This window comes from Mus caroli, unplaced genomic scaffold (assembly GCF_978045245.1).
Source record: "Mus caroli unplaced genomic scaffold, Mus_caroli_1 scaffold_16, whole genome shotgun sequence".
Taxonomy (NCBI): Eukaryota; Metazoa; Chordata; class Mammalia; order Rodentia; family Muridae; genus Mus; species Mus caroli.
In genome coordinates, this window is record NW_028227271.1 from 377,391 (window position 1) to 392,454 (window position 15,064).

The window sequence follows — 15,064 nt, forward strand, 5'->3', positions numbered from 1 at the left end:
AACTGAAGCTATAATATGTGTGAATAGGACCGGGCAAAGACCTATGCAGACCTTGTGCATGGTGCTTCAATCTCTGTGAGTTCCTTTGAGCTTTTCTCAGGTTTATTTAGAAAGTCTTGTTTTCTTAGTGTCTTCTACTCCTTCTGGCTCTTAAACTCTTCAGCACCTTCCTCCATGGGATTCCCTGAGCTCTGAGGTGAAAGATTTGATGGAGACATCCCATTCATAGATGAATGTTCCTATGGCTCTCACTCTCTTTAAAATGTCTATCTGTGGGCCTCTATATCTATTCCTATCTGCTGCAGGAAGAAGTTTCTTAGCTGAACAGAGAGGATACTGACCTATGAATATAGCAGAACATTGTTAGGAGTCACTTTATCACTATTTTAAAAAACAAAAATAAAACACCAGTAGTATTTGATTTTACCCTTAAGTCCTGCGCTATCTAATCTCTGGTTCTTGGTCACCCAGTGTCATATGTACGTTCCATGTTGTGGATTGGGCCATAAGTCAAGTCAGATTTGAATGGTTACTCACAAATGCTTTGTGCTGCCATTGCCTGAGCATATTTTGTAGGCAAGACAGCACTCTAGATCAAAGGATTTGTGGCTATGTGTTTATGTTTCTCTTTTGTTAGCTTAGAAAGTATCTTCCTATACAAAAGATGCCACAATGTAGGGGTTAGGGCTCTTTATAGTATTTTCTGACTGCTATTGCTTTTTGCTAGTTCATCTCATGCAGACCAAAAGCCCAGGTTTTTATTTACATATCAATTCAGTTTTGATTCCAGGTTCCCTTTTGATTATCCTTTGAATCAGTATTCCACGACTCCAGCTCTTTGATTCTTAGGAGACAGCAAAAGAATTCAGAGATCTGCCTGCCTCTGTTAACCACAGATGATAAGTTAGCTGGATGGGACCTTGCCCTGAAATTACCAGACTCAGCAGGAAGGAGTGCTGCATTTTGTCAAAAGGCCTTTTCTGCATCTAATGAGATCATTTTTTTGTGTGTTTTGTCCTTCAATTTGTTTATATGGTACATTATATTTTTGATATATATGATGAAGGTGTCTGTCTATTCATTCCATTTTAGATTCTGTAACCCTAACATAGTAGCCAGTCAAAACTGCATTAATGTCAGGGCTTTGGCCCCTATCAATCACATTAGAGAATACCTAATCCTTCAAGAGAGTTCCCCTAATTCCCTATAAGAGGGAAATTCTTATGCAAAATTGGGCTATAACTCTTTCACTGTTGGGATATTATGTGGTTTGGGTTTAAGTGTATTATGTCTTTGTAAAAGGAATTAGATATACTTTCTCTTTGGGAAAAAAGAATATTGGAGTTAAGTCTTTTTTTGAAAGTTTGGTATGTTGCCTCCCCCAGCCTTGAGCAGGCTAACTCAAATCTGTTCTGACACTGTCAAGGAGACCACTTAGTGTGGAGTCTTCCAACCTAGATAGGTCTATTGTTCTGCCACCTGTGCTCTTCTGCAAGAAGCTGCTACCCCCTGAGAGACTGAAACCTGTCTTCCTGAGATAAGCAACACCCTGGACCAAGTGCTAACAGGCTGGGGGCAAAGCATCAATAGCCTGCATTGGCAGGGGATGTGCCTTCCCCCTATATAAGCTCAGACTCTTAAGTAAACATTGGGCCTTGATCAGAGAATTTTGTGTTGGTCTCATTATTTCTCTAGCCATCTATTCTCCATATAACGCCAGCCTCCCTTTCAGGAACCCAGTTCATGTGGCAGCAGGCAGCTAGGTTAGTAGAATTTTGTGTGGATACAAATTGGACCTGGGATTATTTTTTTAATTGATTTTAATTCATTCCCTCCCTGTGCTGATTTAAATACTAAACTACACTGGCTAGGGAAGTGCCGCTTAGCTCTAGTTCAAACCTGTAAAACCAGAGTTTTGAGTGTGCAATGCTGAAATGAGTTCAATTGAATTGTCTTTGGTTTGAGTTTCTGTTTAGTTAAACAAGGTGTCAAACTTCCTTTTCCCCAGACCTTAGCACAAAATATTGCTTTAGGGAAATGTTCACCCATTATTTTCTTAAAATGTGGGGGATGGTCATGGATCCCCTGCTTGAGTTGCTAAACCCTAAGAAGGAATTTTAACCTCATACATGCTATTCATATTTTGGCTGGAAATGTTCATCCTACCACAGTGTATCCACAAGCCAGGTCAGTTTGCATGTGGCTGTGACATAGCTCTGGCATGTGTGCACTGAGGTCACCAATGGGCTTCCTATTGTGCATCATTGTTCCTCTCACAGCTTCAGGCTGCACATTACACTGCAACCTCATCCCCCTCATAGTGATTTTCCCTGTCTACTGTGATCCCAGCTGCTGTCATGACTCCACAGCCTGTTTCATTTCTCCAGCCTGTGCTTCCTGCAGCATTTTGTGTGCTGCTGAGCAGAGTGGGGTGGGAAGGGAGAGAAGGGAGAGGAACTGAAGCACCTCTTGGTAGTTTCCACAGACATTGCCTGAGATGCATGGTTTGTTGGCATTCCTGCCTGCTGCTTTGCAAACATTCCCTTCATTCTCAATGAGTATCTCTTGTAGGAATAAAAACTTCTGTTCATAATATTGTTGGGTTTTTTGTTGTTGTTTTTGTTTTTATTTTTAAGATCATATTTTGGGCACAGTCTGTAACTCCTTCCATGGGTATTTTGTTCCCTATTCTAAGGAGGAATGAAGTATCCACACTTTGGTCTTCCTTCTTCTTGAGTTACAGACACAAAGTTCAGAGCAGAGACTGAAGGAATGACCAGCCAGAGACTGCCCTACCTGGGGATCCAACCCATAAACAACCCCCAAACACAGTCATTATTGCAGATGCCAACAAGATTTTACTGACAGGAGCCTGATATAGCTGTCTCCTGTGTGGCTCTGCCAGTGCCTGGCAAATACAGAAGTCATCCATTGGACAGAGCACAAGGTTCCCAATGAAGAAGCTAGAGAAAATACCCAAAACATAGTTTCAATCCAGTGTTCAGATGGACAGGTCTAATCTAAGTTGGTCATAAAACAAGCCCAAAAGTCATGGATCTGCAAAAGGGGCTGGTAGAGATCTGGATGGTACTGCTAGATAGAGATGGAAGGAGGCAAGAGAAGGTGTATGGTAAACAATCTGAATATATTATATACCTGTATGGAATTGTATTAGAACAAAAGTAATAGATTTCAAAGATACAAAGCCATAAACAACATGAAAGTACACAAGGAAATCAACCTAGATGGACTCAAAGACAAGATGTAAGAAGTTGCTGAACTTAAAAAAATAATAAGCCTTTGGGCTAGTGGTCCAAACCTATAAGAAAATTTAATTTTTTAACATAAAATATACAGATGAATGGCAATTGGTGTGGTCTTACTGTTTTACTAAAGGAATGTAGTAACAGAATGACTCCAGAAAATAGTCTGCTATAAGAATTGATCACTGTCTTGCTCAGCCATCATCAGAGAAATCTCCTCCTGTAGTAGATGGGACAAAAATAAACAAACAAAAAACAGAGAGCCACAACAGGACAATACAGATTATAGAACACTCAATCATAAATAAGATAGCTCCATCAAATCTCTCACACAGCTCATGGAACTATGCAGAAGAAGAGGAGAAACTATTGTAAGAGCCAGTGGGAATGGAGGACAATGAAGAAATAAGGCTTTCTAGACACATGAATTCACACAGACTGGGGCCATATGAAAACACTTTTCACTGGGCTAAGCCAGATGGGGTCCAGGGCTGAGAATGGAAAAAGACATAAAGGGTGTTGATTCTCATGTATGACAAAATAAATTTCAAAACAAAAGATACTCAGAAGAGAGTAGCAGAGGAACATTTCATACTAATTAAAGAAGAAAAAATACTAAAAGGTCATTGCAATCTTAAAATTATATGCATCAAACACAGATGCACCCAATTTTATAAAAGAAATACCAGTAGATCTAAAACCACAGATTCACAAAATATATAGAGATATAGAGGCCTTACAATATCCAACTGTCACTGATAGAATGAGAAATTCTGGACTTAAACGTCATCATAAATTAAAAGGACCTAAAAGATAACTGCAGAACATTCCATCCAAACAACCCCTTCACTAAAATATATAACATAATAAAACATGAAATAAGCCTCAACAAATTTAGGAAAATTGAAGTAACATTCTTTATTCTACCATACCATGATGAATAAAGATGGACATCAATAACAATACATAATATATGAAATATAAAAACGCATGGTGACTAAACAACCAAATCCCAAATGAGAATTGTGTCAAGTAAGAAATCAAGAAGTAAATAAAAAAATTGAAGAACTACATGAAAATAAAAACACAATACTTCAAAATTGATGGATCACAATGAATGTACCCAAGAAAGCAGGTTAATTATACTAAATGTTTACATCCAAATATTCAAGAGATCTCAAATTAATTTACTTAATGATATCTAGGAGGCTTCGAACAACAAGAAATGTGGGGAATTGCAGGCTGGTCTCCAGTTGAGCTATGGTCTGAACTCCGATGGTCATAATTCACCTTCATGACATGGTAGGCATTTGTTCCCTCATGCACCTAGAACTCTGTCCCCTGCATAAGTTACCACCTCCCACAGCCCCCACAAGAGAAGCATGGTCAATATTCATGTAGACAAAGGCCCAATCTTCTGACCTTCACGCTAAACTCCTCCCCAGTTACCTAGCAACTGTAAAGACCATAAAAAAGGATGTTCAGCCCCCACCTTGCTATCTTACTCTTACTTCTCACTCTCTTGTCTCCCTCTTACCCCTCTCTCCCCTCTCTTTGTCTTCTCTCCTCTCTCACTCCTTTGTTCTCTTACCTCTCACTTCTCTCCTCTTCCCTTTCTCTTTATCCTCTCCTCTCTCCGTCTCTCTCTCTCTCTCTCCCTCCCTCCCTCCCTCCATCCCTCCCTCCCTCCCTCCATCCCTCCCTCCCTCCCTTCTCTCTTTCTCCCTGCATTTCTATAATAAAGCTCTTAAAACATAGAGAGTACATACATTGTAACAAAATAATCCTAAAAGTAGCACAAGGAAAAATCCATCAAGATCCACTGAGCACTCTGGTCAGTGTTGGGAACCTTTCCCTTTATCCCTCTCTCCTATAACCCCATGGCAACAGGGTGTTGCATCAGGGTCCCCAGTCGGGAGCTGCCCCTTGTCCACCCCCCTCCAAGTAGGGTCAGAGGCTTAGATGCCCACCCAGGGCCAAGTGGAAATTGTTCAGCAGCTCTCCCTGTGTCTGCCTGCCCAGAGCACAGGAACTCTGGCTAGACTTGGGCTATTTCACCCCCTTTTCCCCAGGGTCTCCCTGGGCCCCCCTTTTTTGTTCCCAACAATGAAAGAACAACATCCTCCAAAAGTGTACAAGATGACACCATATATATGAGAAGTGGAATTAATAAAACAGAAATTAAAACATAAGCAATAAAAAGAATTAAATGAAGCAGCTTCCATCAACTGTCTGTACTTTCTGCAGGGATGTTGCCTTAATTTGTGCTTGTCTCAAAATACATATTTATTCATCCATGAAATTTTAAAGATAGCCTTGCAGGAAGTACCATTCTTGATTCACAGTTTGTTGCTTTCAGAGGTTGAAATAATTTTCTCACTGCTCTTCTGCTTTTATAGTTGCTGATGAAAAGTCTGAGATAGTTATGATTTTTTTCTTTTGGTAACTGACTTGATTTTTTCTTGTGCTACTTTTAGGATTATTTCATTACAATGTATATTTGATCTCATAGCTATATATGTCACAAAGAGTTTCTTCCTCTGCCCTCATTGATACTATGTGCTGTGCTAAGATGACAGATGATTTGTTCTAAATAAAGAGGACTCTCATGGTGTAGCTCACCTAAACTTTCACTTGCTAGTTCTTCTCATCTATTATATATACTAGACATCCTATCTTAAATTTCAGCATGTTTGTGTTTCCTAATTCTGTGTGGCTTTTTATCATTTTCTAAACTTTGTTTGCAAGTACATGACTAATTTTAGTAAACTATCTTTGAGAAGGTAATCAAAACAAAACCAATGAATGTGTATTAGATTTTACATTCCCTATTTTACTGTGACAGGTCTCTGTGTCTATCAGGACTAATGTTCTCCATGTGAAGATCGGCAACATTGGTCACTCAGTGTCTTATAACTTATTTTTCTTCTTGTTTTTAAGAGAAGTCAATGACAGCTGCTCCATATAAGGCATCTGGTACTGGTGAGCCTAGCTATCCTTCATTTCTTTCCTGCCATGTCCATCTGCCCTCTCCAGGCTCATCTTCCTCAAGTTGCATGTGGCTAAGTAGCCAACAGCAGAGAAAGCTGCATTCCTACTTATAAAGTTCATTTTTAGTCTAGGTAACCAGATTAATTTTACCTGTATCTTTGTAGACAAGTCTAAAACATTAACTTTCAGAATTTTTTACAACAATTTCTTTATAGTTTATTAAGTATACGCTACCCAGAGATGATTAAAATATATGGGAGAATGTGTAGGTTATATAGAAACATTATGCCATTTGAACTACAGAACTTCAACACTTGCAGAATCTGGTACCCACACACAGCCTTCTTGGGGCAAACCCCTCACTTCACCCTCACTAAACTTACAAAATTAAAAGAACCATGTTTTACTTAAAACTCAATGGGCAAACACTACCTTTCAATCCTTTCCACTTTTTCAAAAAAATGTATTTAATTTAATGGTGTTAATGTATAAATTCATTTTAAATTTTAGTATCAATAAGACATGACATTTAAAGAATGTACTGATAAAACTTCCATCTTAAAAGCAAAGGAACACATCTTGGACACCTTACATTATAAAATTCAGTTCTGAGCAGGGACTGGTTACTGTGTGTAACAAATACTGCTCATATCAAAAGTACTGGTGACAAAAAAATTGGTGTGTCTTCCCACAAAATGTCTGCATACATACCCATCTATTTGTAATTGTGCTTGAAGGTTGCATTAGCTCAGATTCATTTGCCTGCTACTTTTGTAGCAACTGATCAAACTGCAGTTTTCTACTATGTGGCATCTATGGAGATGGAGCGCCCTCTACTGGTAAGTACGAGAACACACTCACCAGCTGTCCTCCAAATATTTTTTCATTGATTCGAAGTTCACATCCATCCTGATGCATCCGAAATGCTATTCTAGCAATGTTCTTAGAGTCATCGAGACCGCTCTGAGGCCGTCCATCATAATCCATTCCTAATTTTTCAAGCATTATTGTTAGTTTGGTCTGGCTTCTGGGAACCTTATAAAAGTTTCCGTATGACTTTCGAATATTGATCCACTTTTTAGTAAAGGAAGGGTATTTGAGCCTGCTGAGTGTTTAGGAATTTACTCATATCCCAGGAACCATCAGTTAGTATGCAATACTTGTACTTAGTTCCCAACTCCTTTGACTTCATCCATTCAATCACTTTTTTCAGGACCTGAGGGAAATCATCGGCTCTGTCTACCTGATCCTGAGTGATTCCAGAAAGACCGATGCAGAACTCTGAAAGCTGAGCATTGACCTCTGGCCTCACATACTGCTGAAACGTATCTTCGATTTCTAAGGTGTGTGTATTCAACAGAACAACAGGAAACTCAATGATTTCATGTAGGAACTTACCTGGGTTCCTCTCTTCACAAGTAGCCTCAAAGTCAATAATACAAATGTAGTCATAGTAACTGTCCACAGTGGAGCTCCCTTTCAGCATCAACTTCTGCTTCTTGCAATAATTTTTCAGTCTCTTCTTTAGAACATGCTTGACTCCTCTTGTTTCAAGCTTAAATTCTGAAAGTTTAGCTCTGAGTTCCTCCTTACTCATCCGTTGATACAACCATTTGTCATTGCGATCTCTTTGTAAACCAGATCACTGAAGTCACTGCCATTGAAGGAAATGAACTTCAATCCATCTGTCTCTTTGCCATCAAGTCTGCATCGCTGCTTTTCCTCCATGCTCAGCAGCAGGGACTCCTCACACTCTGGCTCGTCGTCCTCCATGCTGCCTCTCGCGAGCCACGAGATGGCCCAGGACGTTCACTATTGCTCCACCGAGCCCCGCGTGAAGCCGCCTCTCTCTCTCCCTTGAAAAACTACCGCGCTTCACGTTCCCGCAGCGGCCGCCACACAAACTCCGTCGGACCAACTTTCAGAACTTTTAAAAAAATGCTATTAAGTCATATAAAGCTATCATAAGTTGAAAAATGAATACATAACTCTCTGTGGAAACAAGAACAGCTGCCCCTGCAGAGAATGATCACACTACAGTTCCAGAAGCTATTATGGAATGAAGTATGAGGACAACATGGTAGGATATCATGAGATGAGGACGATAACAGGAGTCCAACAAATCCAGGGATCTAGGTTTTGTTCCATGGAGCGTTATACATGTCAGCTATAAAGAGTGTTTGTTTCTATTTTGTGATTAGAGAATTGAGTATTTGACTGATGAATTTCTTGATGTCTTCAGGCTGTACTATCTATGAGTGGGAACATATGTGACTGTGATTGTTCCGTGCTCATGTCTGGGACAGAATCTTGTGTTTCTTTTCCATCAATCTTATTGCCCATGGTAGAAGCCTCAACCTCTTCATGACCCAGAAATGGCAGTATCATGTAGAATGAGACAAGAAAAATTACAGATGGACTGAACTTATGCCAGAGTTACATAGATGCATTTCGAATGAGGAAGGTGTATTCAGCTGAGTACAAGACCCTTCTAAAGATAGAGTCTATATCTCAGGCCAAATTTTTATTCTTGAATTCTACTTCTGCAGATTCTGCTGCCAATGCCAAAGATACCTCTATCTATTTGTTCAACAAAGGTAAACTGGGTAAGATCATTTCATCTAAACCTCTCCTTATATGGAGCCAGGATTCAGTGCATTCTCTACTTCCATAACTAAACATACTTCAGGGAGGGAGATGTAGAGAGAGAAAGAGAGAAAGAGAGGGAGAGAGAGAGCAGACTTTGGGAGAGTGGGAGGGGGAAGTGAATAAGAGAGAAGGAGAAGGAGAGAGGAAAGAAAACAGTTTTAGAGATTGAGGGAGAGACAGAATCCATACATACCGTTGTCTTGTCCACATTTTTATCATTATTAATTTCTTCTTCTTTTTCCAAATCAACTTAATAAGTAAACATGAGAGAAGCCAAAGTATTGCAATTTCATTGCTAACTTAGCAATTTCAATGCCATCATTTTTGCAGTATGAATATTTTAAAGATATATTGTAAATTTAATAAAAATCAGTAGTAACTATAAACTGCATATACCATGGTACCTGCTTATCTGCTATTTAACTGAATTTTTACTTTTATTGGATTACACCAAGAGTAGAAATATTTTACATCCCTGGAGCAATCTGCTTTCATTGCTATTCAGGGTATTTCTGGGAATTTGCTATTTTACTTGATCTTAATGAACTTTTTCTCTATTTTGATTTTTCTCCCTTTTAATATCAGGCCTCCATAAATTATATTGTTTTATATTATAAATACATGTCAAGAACCATGTTATAGAATCCACAGACTTATTTAAATCTCACAGACACACTAGAAGATGAACACTGTCAAGGTCAAGGTAAAGAGATGTGGAATTGTGATGTGAACATTGCACTCAGATAGGACACAAGCTAAGAATTCTCTAAAATCTCTTTTCCTTCATTGATGTGTGACCTTCCTGGTATTTTCCCAGAAATCTCTACTGAGAAGACTCTTGCTGAGCACATGGCCATCCCGTGAGCAGAGGAGCTGATTTATTCCAGAGGAGCAGAGGGGAAAAAAAAATAATAATAATATATATATATATATATATATATATATATATATATAGTCTTCCTTTCTGATCTCTGTAACTTTTAGTCTAATTTGGCACCAAATCAGGCCAGATATATGAATTTTCTGGACAGGAAATTTTTTGTCTTCTGGAGATGAAAAATCCCATGTTCCTTTTAGTTCTGTCAATGTTAGTATACTTCCAGATTTTTTAAAAAGTACACATTTTTTAAAGAATTATTCATAATTTTGGCTTCTTTATCTTGCACTTATCATTGAATCAGTTGAACATGGTATACATGGATGATAATGAGTTTGTGTCTTCAACAACTAGTACCACTTAGCTAGCTCTTCATTTGATTTCATCTAACTAATTACTTTTCCTACTGTGTGTTCTTCAGTGGTAATATTGACAGTTGTTCAAATATATCCTAATAGTGAGCAGCATGATAAAAGTTTATTATATGCATTAATATTTTATTATTAATATGGTCTTTTTAATTTCTAATTTTAATTATATAATAATTTATTTATACTTTCAGTTTTCCTGAAAATGAGATATTTTGCAGCATATTTTGATCATGATTTCCTATCCTCCTGTCTTAGTCAGGGATTCTATTCTTGCACAGAAAACATGACCAAGAAGCAAGTTGGGGAGGACAGGGTTTATTTGGCTGACGCTTCCATACTGCTGTTCATCACTGAAGGAAGTCAGGACTGGAACTCAAGCAGGTCAGAAAGAAAGAGCTGATGCAGAGGCCATGGAGAGATGTTCTTTATTGGCTTGTTTACTGTGGCTTGCTCAACCTGCTCTCTTATAGAACCAAGACTACCAGCCCAAAGATGGCACCACCCACAAGGGGCCTTTCCACCTTGATCACTAATTGAGAAAATGCCTTACAGTTGGATCTCATGGAGGCATTTCCTCAACTGAAGCTCCTTTCTCTATGATAAATCCAACTGTGTCAAGTTGACACAAAACTAACCATTACAATTAACCCCTTGTCAACTTGACACACAAACACATCACTAGTAAGCCTCAACCCTTAGTTCTTATTAATCCCCAAGATCTAAATAACTTTACAAGTACCACAGTCTTTACATATTAAAAGTTCAATCCCTTTAAAATATCCAGTATCTTATAAAATTCAAAGTACTTTAAAATTCAAAGTCACATAACTGTGGGCTTCACTAAAAAACTTCCTACAAGAGGGAAAAATATCAGGGCACAGTCACAATCAAAAGCAAAAATCAGTCTCCAACAGTCAAATGTCTGGGATCCAACACATGATCTACTGGGCTCCTCCAAGGGCTTGGGTCACTTCTCCAGCCATTCCCTTTGTAGCACACAGCTTTTCCTCTAGGCTCCAGATGCCTGTACTCCACTGCTGCTGCTGAACTTGGTGGTCATCTCATGGAACTGGCATCTCCAAAATGATGCTGTCTTCCACTGTAACTTGGCTTCAACAATAGCCTCTCATAGGCTCTCTTCATGGTGCCAGCCTCAACAACTTTGCATGACCCCTTCAGTCCTAGGCCATCATTTGCAACTGAGGATGCACCTTCACCAATGGCCTTCCATGGCCTCTCACAGTGCCCAGCCTCAGCTGCTCTGCTTGACCCCTTCATAACTTCAAAACCAGTACCACCTGGGTGACTCTTACACATTACCAAGTCCCACTGCAGCATGAGGTACATCCTTGGCTATCTCTGGAACACAGCCTCTGTGCTCTCAGAAAACACTTCCCAGAAGATGTCACCTCAATGATGCTGGTCTCTTCTTAATAACTTCTAATTTCTTAGCTCCAGCTAACCTGCATCAATAGTCCAAGTAATGCAAAGTTTTTGCTTTAGTAGTTCTGGTATCTTGTTAATTACAGCTGATTCTTCAGCCCCAGATAACCAGAACTACAGAATCTTCACAATCAAAACAGCAATGGCCCTGATAAGAGTCTTTAATCTTCCCTCTGAAATTTCACAAGCCAGGCCTCCATCTTCTGCACTGTTCTCAACATTATCTTCCAAGCTCCTATACAGCATCCCACAGAGCTAGTAATGCTAATCTTCTAGCCCCAAGTTCCAAAGTCCTTCCACAGTCCTCCCCAAAACATGGTCAGGTTGTCACATGAATACCCCACTTCTGGTACCAATTTGTCTTACTCAGGGTTTCTATTCCTGCACAAACATCATGACCAAGAAGCAAGTTGGGGAGGAAAGGGATTATTTGGCTGATGCTTCCATACTGCTGTTCATCACTGAAGGAAGTCAGGACTGGAACTCAAATAGGTCCGAAAGAAAGAGCTGATGCAGAGGCCTTGGAGGGATGTTTCTTACTGGCTTGCTTCCCCTGGTTTGCTCAGCCTGCTCTCTTATGGAACCAAGACTACCAGCCCAGTGATGGCACCACCCACAAGGGGCCTTTCTCCCTTGATCACTAATTGAAATAATGCCTTACAGTTGGATCTCATGGAGAAATTTCCTCCACTGAAGCTCCTGGATCTGTGATAAATCCAGCTGTGTCAATTTCACACAAAACTAGCCAGTACACCTCCATCTCTCACAATATCCACCCCACCTACCCGCTCTCTCCCAAATCTATACTCTTTCTTTCTCTCACTAGAAAATAAACAGGCAGCTGAAAAGAAAAAGAGATAGTACAGAACAAGAAAGAAAGAAAAAAGGAAGAAAGAAAAGATCAAAGCAAAGGACAAAGAAAGCATACACACACACACACACACACACACACACACACACAAAGAGTGAGACACACAGACAGAGAAAGAGAGAAACAGAGGAAAATATCATAAAAACACACAGAGGGAAATCCCTCCCCCCCAAAAAAAAACAACAAGAAGCCAAAGATTTATAAGGTTAAAAAATGCCCAGATAAAGCATTATGAGACAAAAAAGAAAAACCAAAATACCACTGAGTTCATTTCCTGTTGGCCATTTAATGCTGGGTGTGGAGCATCTCCTTAAGTATGGTTTGTATACCCAGTGATATACAAAAGAATGGAGAAAACACTTTTTTTTTTCTTCACAAGTGATTGTCAATTGGAGGTAGTTCTGAGTTAGGAATGAAGGCACAAGTTCACTCCCTGATTCATCACTGGAACCCCATCTGACTTAGACCTGTTCAGGCCCTGTGAATGCTGCCAGTCTTTGGGAGTTCATATGTGCATCAGTCCTGCTGTGTCATGAGGGTCTTGTTTCATTCCTGTCTTCCATTCCCACCGGCTCTTACAATCTTCCAACCTCTTCTTCCTGCCCCGAGCTATTGTTCTCGCAGGCAAGAACACACTCGGACGACCGGATTCTTCTGCAGCAAAAGCTTTATTGCTTCTTTAGGAGGGAAGACCCAGAACCCAGAAAATGGTGCTGCTTATATAGCCCTCAGCATGGCATGTCAGCACCTGATTTGTTGCTCACCCATGACCTCATTACTACGCCCCGAGATGGGCAGTGACTTGGCATGAATTCACTCTTACACCTGCACACAAGGCTTGTTTACTAGTTGGGCACAGCAGAAGCCAGCGCCATCTTGTAATGGCAATTGCTCATGGCACTCCACATCTCCCCCTTTTTGTTTTATTAAAATGAGGCTGGACTAGGTCTGTGTAATTATGTCCATCCGCTGTGGCTCCTGTCTTGGGTCGTTCCTCTAATGTCACAGACTTTCCCATCATAGGGTAACCCTATCGCCACCGGGCCCTGTGTCTTAGGTTGATCTGTGCATGAGGAAAGCTGCCCCGTCCCTGGATACCACAGTGCTATGTGACAGTAACTACTAAATGACCTAGGGCGAACTCTACAAAAGAGGCCAGCCAAAAAATGACAAATGCCGACTAATTCTTGAGCATAGATAGCCAGATTTCGGGGGAGGCCCCTTGTTCAATGGCCGAAAGTGCTTGAGCAATGACAACCTTGTCACGTGTTTGTTGGGCTCTGAGCTTGCAAACCAACCAGAGCATGAACACAAGTCCACAGCAGATGGCAGTACCAAATAGACCTATCCCCACCCATTCCTTAAAATAAGAAAATGCAGATGAAATCCAGGAGGAGAGGCCCTCTGTCAATGACAGGTCCACTCGCGTTGAGTTGATCCTTAAAATTGCTGCCCTCAGGGCCTCAAGAGTCTCATCGAACCCCTCGGACCAATTTCCTGCAAGATACAAGGAGAGCTGTCTAGACAGATTAGCTGCACGAGTAAAATTTTCATATTGGACACTGGTAATACACAGAGCGCCCAATTTTCTTTCACAACCCAACTGGGCCAACTGGTATAAGATGCCTATCTGTTCCTCAACCAGGTCATGGTGCCGATTCAAAATCATCAGCCCTCCCTTCAACTGGGCACTAGCAGAAGTTTGGACATTGATGGCATCAGTCAGATCGACTGAAAGCTGATTTAATTTTGTGCCTGTTTGGACCGTACTAGTCATAGCGTACCCTGCAGCTGTAGCAGCAGCTGCACTGGCTGAAATTGCTATGATCACAGCAGCAGTAATGCCAAAATCTCTTTTTTGTCAAAACAGGGATAAGGTGGAGGGTATTTCCACTGGAACAGGGATCCAATGTGGGATCCGGGCCACCATGGCGCGGGTGTCCTTTGTTGCATCCCAACATTGAGAAATCCAACAGGAATTATTTACACAGATTTCAAATGAATCATTAGACAAAATAAAGAAAAAGGGAGGATAGACACATACTGGAGTCGATATATAGCTGGTTGGATTAATCTGTGTCTTATTTAAACCAGAGATTTCTTCAGTATGAATTATATATTTTTTGTTGGTCCATATGCCCCAATCAGGGTATAATTGGAGAGACCAGTGTAAATGGCCTTTCCTACAGCACCTCCTTTTAAGAAAACAAGGGGATTAAGATCTGTACAGCTTCCATTAATCCCACAAAGTAGCCATTTGCGATAAGGGCTCATTCTGCGGTCCTGCAAGAAGAGGCCCATTCTCATTACAAACTCTTCTTCAGGCCCAAACAAAGTATTGGGGGAGAAGGTAAAATATTTGTACTCATCAATCCATCTGGCTATAGACGACTGGCAGTCTGACCATGGTGGCAACTCCCCTACATCCTCTCCACCACAATGAGGAGCAATCCTGGGTTGACGAGGACGCTTTGTCTCATTCCAATTGGGAGATGGGAATGTACCGTTTAGCCAGACTGTCGATTGCCACCAAAACCATGTAACATGAATAATATCATTGTTTCCTTTTCCTCGGGTTGGGGTGAAGTTTACCATCCCA

General features: G+C 40.4%; 1 pseudogene; it reads right to left on the reverse strand.

The window, feature by feature from the left end:
• Positions 1-7,019: 7,019 nt before the first annotated feature.
• On the reverse strand, positions 7,020-7,851 carry LOC110289103 (3'-5' exoribonuclease 1 pseudogene; annotated as a pseudogene).
• Between the last annotated feature and the right edge of the window lie 7,213 nt (positions 7,852-15,064).